Here is a 5991-nt window from a genome sequence, read left to right as displayed (position 1 = left end):
CAACTTTACGATTTCTATGTAGACGAGGCTTTACGATTACAACGTCGCCGTAAAGAATTACAGAATAGCAAAGCTTGAGAGTGTGTGGCGCGGGCCTGTCGTCTCGTTACTATTCCTCGGACCGCGCGATCGTTCTCGAGGAATTAATTATTCACGATCCGTGCGATGGGCTCTTAATGTTAGCGTGAAACGCGCTTGGATGTCTACTCGTCCGTACTTTATTCGCAGTCGTCGTGAATCGAAACGACAAGGAACAGGAGTTTCCAGCTTATTTATCGGCTATACGTGGCGCGCTTTAAACTTTTCGTCGTGGTGATTACACGTGGTTTATTTATTGTCGATCGGGATCGAGAGGAAGATACGCGAGACACGTTGACTCGAACGATGGCACTGATTGTGAGAAAAATTTCCGTCGGATCAATCGAGTAACTTGTGTTTCCGATGGCTAATTTTTCCGATTGCGTCTTCCGAATAAATGATGGACACATCCGGTGAAATTTATCCGATGAGATGCAGTTACCGGTGAAATTTGTGTGACAAACCGATCGTATTTTTCGTCAGACAACGCACCCTCAGAAAGGATTTCCGTTACCGAGACAAAAAATATTCTAGACGCATTTCTATTTCTCACAACTTCACTTACAATTAGTATAAAAATAAGACGATATCAGAATAAAATCAATAATTCTTATTCTCCTCTATCGAATTAAAAAAGATCGAGACAAGAGTAACTTATACAAATGTAAGTTTGTATATTCTTTCGTTTAGAATAAATTGTCCCTCCATCTTACAATGTACGAAGTTGACATCACGATATTCGACAAAAGACGATACGTACTGTCGTTTTATTCTAGATTTTAGAAATTTTCAATTAAGATTAAAATATTTCTTTCAGTGCAATTGAAATAAAATCGTTGAAACAACGTCAGATTGTTGTCTTAGGCCCGGTTGCACCAACGTCACGTAATTTTAACTGTAGCTTAATTCACTCTTTGTCGCTTTCCAACTGTTTCCCTTAGAAAGAGACAAAGAGTGAAATAAGCTAAAGCTTAAATCTAAGCGACGTTGGTGCAACCAGGCCTTAATAATCTGGATATTCAGTTCAATGCTTAAAATTAAAATCCATAGCAAATACAATTGATTTGTTGCAGCCCGTGACGTTAACGTTTAATTCAAGCAACTTCATTTTGTTTAATTCAACAGCATTTCTTTTCTCGTGTATAATAAATACAATTGGCGCTATGTCGATCCTATTTTATGATATACATTGAAGCGCAATAGCATCGGATGCGGAAATTTTTTTCTGCGGGTGCGGACAGATAACGGAAAGCAACGTGGCGGAGCGTGGAATAATAAACGGGCGGCTAAATTGCGGGCTAATGAAAAATCGTCACGTACCGATTCATTCGCATCGACAACTGATTCGTAAATCCGCGTGGAACATTAGGTGTGAATTAATTTCACTGTGTACGCATCAAAGATTTCGCGACGATAGACGGGCTCTTTGCGATGGGAGTGTGTTATAATTGTTTACAAGATGTAAATATTCGCGCGAGGGAGCGGCTCGGCCGCGCGTCCCCGTGGTCTTTTTTTTCCCTTTCTCGTTCCCGCAGACACGTTCTCCACGACAAAAAAAATGCACGGACATTAACGCGTATAGGATTTGCGAAAATTCATAAAATGCACACGCAAGACGACGGCTATCTAGCGAAACGGAAAGTGGATTGTATCTTAATGTTTCCTGCGTCGCGCGAAATTGCATATCGTGTACGGGTAATGCTACTGGGAGTGCCGCGTAAAGTATCGCGCGATCCTAATTAACTTTACATATATTGTTCGATCGCGTCCGATAGCTGTTTCGCGCGCGATCGTAATGAATATTTCGCGGGTATTACGATTGCAACTGGGGAATTCGAAAGGAGGCAGAGACTGGAAACAACGACGGGATCGCCACGAGATATGCGAATAATTATTATTCGCGTTATTTATTATTGAAGCCGTCCGCTTCCGTTTCGATTTAACGGATCGTATAGAAATTCTCTCTTCCGCAATGTTGAAGATGGAAACGGGAAAACGCGGCGGACGTTAAATCGCGGATACGCGGTTTTCAGATACAGGACGCATTCCTTCGAATCTCGCCGGTGATCGCGGATCGCAATCGTCCCGCTGGATGTACATACTTGGTTATCGAGCGCGGAGCTCGAATTGCGAAATCGAAATCGCGCTAGCTCAACCGCGTTAAATTGTGGCTGTAATCAGGCGCTTAATGGCACGAGACGCTTAATGATACAAGAACTTGCGAATTGATAAAAATTAACGGGCAGAAAATGAAGACAGGGGCATCGCGGAATTCGTGTCGAGTAGTGAGCGAGAGCTGTTAGGATTACTAGGAATACTCGGGCTATTAGGGGCAGATTAAGGAAACTGGAGCAGGTGGGATTCCGAGAAATTAAAGGCGACGGACGTTGAAATTCAGGCGAAATCTTAACGAATTGATTTAGATTTTTCAATCGTTACAAATAAGTGTACAACAATTGACTTGGCGCGTTGTATTTTCCGAAATTAGACGCGCCACAAATTTCGCAAGTGTGAAATATAAATGACGCGTTTTATAATTACGGTGAGTATCGATTAAAATTAAATTAGACTCTGTCGCAAATAATGTCTTATACTTTTTGTCCGTGCGTTATTTCCGTCCGTAGATATTGATAGCGTTACGTAAAGCAATTATAATATTCTATAACCGTTGCGTAAAATCGAAACGTGTATATCCCCCGTCGCAAAACTCGTCAAAAGTGCACGCTTCTGCAATCTTTCTTTCGCAAAAATCAATCGTGCCGCAATACGCCGACGCGCTCTTTCATTTTCGTACCTCGAGAAACAATTTAAATAATCAATCAAGTTAATTGGCGACGCGCTCTTTCATTTTCGCATCTCGAGAAACAATTTAAACAATCAATCAAGTCAATTGGCGCCGCACGAATCGAACGATCCGTCGAAAACGGATCCTCAACAGAAGGTGAGAGTCTCGCGAAATTCTGCCGGGATCGATCGAACTTGTCCGCGGCGTCGGCTAAGGGTTTGAGAAATGCTCGGATTAACATTCGGCAAGTTCGATTTCACAGAGACACGAAGAAACAGATCTCGGCGGACAGACGTGCGCAGGCACAATACAGCCGGGGAATCGGCCTCGCCGCCGCCGCCGCGCGCGCGGCGAAGAGCGGCGCGAGACGACGGGGCGCGCGCATGCGCGCGCCGCGTATATCGTCCGCGCTGCGCCGGCGGCCACCTTCAGTCTAGTCTGTACCGCGCGCGCGATAACGTCGGGTGCGCGCGAGCGGCCCGCGCACAGTCGTACGTTCGTCCGTCCGTCTTCGTGCCCGCTCGGTCCGGCTCGTCCGTGCGCACAGGCCGCGCTTCGGGCAGCCGCCCCCGCTTTGTTCGCGCGAACGGTAAATAGAGCGAGGCGGCCCAAGCTTGCGTCGCCGTGCCGCGGGATTAATCGACTACGGGGGGGCTGCGGGATTTCGCCTCCCCCCCGCGGCCGCGGAGTGCATCGCGGTGGTTGCGACGCCGCGCCGCGCGCGTCACGGCCGACACGGGAACATGAGCGCGTACGCGGTTTGGAGGATTCCGCCGCGCGGCCGACGACAACATCCCCGCGCCGAGGATTCCGCGCCGCCCCAGCCACGGGATCCGCCAGCCACGGCACCTGCCGCGCGGCAGCGGTGCGTCGCGTGAGTCGGCCTGTAACGAGGTAGGGAGTCTCGCGGTCGGGCGATTATTATACGCGGACGCCCCGCCGTCCTGCCTGTCGTCGTGCCTGAAATGGACCTGCCGGGCGCGACGCCGCGCCGCGAGTGCGCGACTCGCCGATGAGCGGCCGTCAACGAGGCGACGTCCCGCAGCGAGCACAGCGTCGCGACGCCGCGACGCGGTCGCGCGTGCCGTCGTTAATCGGGGCCGAGATCGCGCGACGTTCCCTCCTGCGGTCGGAAGTTGGCCGCGGTAGACCTGCCGGCCCGTCGGCAATCGCGCCGGATCGGAGTGAGACGCGTCGCGCGAGTGAAGAAGCGACGAGGGGTGGCGTGTACGCCAAGTGAGTGGCCCGTGGACCGAAAGTCACGGTTGTCGTGCACGTCGACGAGTGCGTCGGATGCGTGTCAAAGTGCAGCAGCCGCGGCAGCGGGGCGCCGGGAGAAGAGGTTAGGCGAGGCCGACACCCACCGAGCGAGTCGATCAGCTGTTCCACGGCGCCGACATCATCGTCGTTTCGGACGCAGGTACGTGCCAGTTTTCACTTTCCTCGCCTCGCCCGCGTGCGACTCGAGATCGCTGGGCATCAAGAGAGAGAAAAGGGCCGCCCCGGTATCGGTCTCGGGCCGTTCGCCACCTTCGAACGTCATCGTCCGGAGTCGATCTTGGCCTCATCCATAACTGCAATCTGGGATATTTTAGGGCTCGCTTTGTAGACGCGCGTCGACGATATAATATCAATAGGAGCCGACAGGACGCGAGGAGCACGTAATCGATCGGATGGCAAAAGCAGCGTTCTCCATTTTTGTTTATAAAGGCCAAATAGTGGAGAGACTCGCGAGCGTCGTCGCGTCGGCTCGTCCCATGACCAGGCTTCTTTTTTTTTGTTTTTTAGAGACGTTTTTCACACGAGCCGAGGAGATTTGAAATTTTTGTCTCGCAATCAGTGCAAAATGGTATCTTCGGTTATTGACTTGTTGAGTTTTAAACGCCAGCTGGCGACAAGAGTCTCTTTCGGCTTTCGGCTAAAGGAATAAGTCAAGCTCCTCTTCGCGTCGCGTTACTTTCGCGACGACTCGGTTATACGCGGACGCCGAGAGCTGTGTGCTTTAAATAATTCAATTAAAATAACGGATCGCTCGGTGCACAATCCTTGGCGAATTCCTTTTCTCCGACGATTCGAGTAAACGCTCGAACGCCCCGGGACGCAGGACGACCAATTTACGCCGGTTGTCTCTTTCGATTACGACAACGGGTATCCGCGATTAGACGTGTGCACGATGTCGACAATGTTGACGCGTGATTTACTTAACGTACGGCGAGAAACGGCCGAAGGGGATGCTGGAAAGTATTTGGACTCCGAAGGAGCGGTAAAAAGTTGTCCGACGTCGTTGTCTATTACCTGCGGATTTAAAAAATTCAACGTCGCGTTGATATTCCCGGGTGCACCTGGGCTCGAGCGAGTCGACGCTCTGCTCCACTTTTTCGGTACAGCCCGAGCTCAGGGCTGCCTTAACCGCCGGACTTGATTAGGGCGCTTCTGACGGTGTCCCCCTTGTAATTCACTCCGCTGGGAGACGCAACCGCCGTTGCTCTCCTCTCGCGTGAAAAATACATCCTTGTCGATTGCCGAAGTGCACAGTCAGCCTTACGTCGGTGCGATTTACCCGGGGAAAATCAATAGCCGCGCGATGCGAGACGGAATATACGCTGATTTTCGACGCGTTACCCGGTACACCGGGTGTCTCTGAAATTTCAAGGCGAGCTCGTGCGACGCTCGGAGCAAAGTTTCGTCACTTCGGTTTTCCGAAATCTTTCTTATTCGCTTGAGCTTTGAATCGACGCGTGACACTTTGTCGTGAAAGAATAGAATAATATATTTGTGACTTTAGTTCACACTGGACCGAGTACTTTTTCCAAATGGAAATGGTATTTAAATTAATTAATTATCTTGTTATTTTTTCTATTAAAGGTGAACGAAACGTTGTTCGTTACTTTTAATTAACGTTGAATTGCGAATTTCAAGCCTGCGAACGTGCTGTTGCAAATATACAGGGTGAGGGAAAAGTACCGGACCGGTAAAATATCTCGAAAAATATGGGAGATACGGAAAAATGTTTCAGACAAAAGTTGTACGGTTTTAAAAGGGCTATATAATGGTAAAATTAATGTTCCAAAAAAATTAATTTTTTATGATTATATGGAGGTCGCCGCCATTTTTTTTAATGGAACTCC

At 49.2% G+C, this 5991-nt stretch overlaps 1 protein-coding gene across 1 annotated transcript in view; it reads left to right on the top strand.

The window, feature by feature from the left end:
- Positions 1–3310: 3310 nt before the first annotated feature.
- LOC105560759 overlaps positions 3311–5991 on the top strand; it is an 87074-nt gene continuing 84393 nt past the window's right edge. The window contains exon 1 of the mRNA XM_012010141.1: positions 3311–4283. The gene's annotated coding sequence lies outside the window, so the exon portion shown is untranslated. The remainder of the gene's footprint in view (positions 4284–5991) is intronic.

Source organism: Vollenhovia emeryi, unplaced genomic scaffold (genome assembly GCF_000949405.1).
Source record: "Vollenhovia emeryi isolate VEMERY1.0 unplaced genomic scaffold, V.emery_V1.0 DF939222.1, whole genome shotgun sequence".
NCBI lineage: Eukaryota > Metazoa > Arthropoda > Insecta > Hymenoptera > Formicidae > Vollenhovia > Vollenhovia emeryi.
The sequence above is the reverse complement of the archived record's forward strand: the minus strand, read 5'-3'. Positions and strand labels throughout refer to the sequence as shown.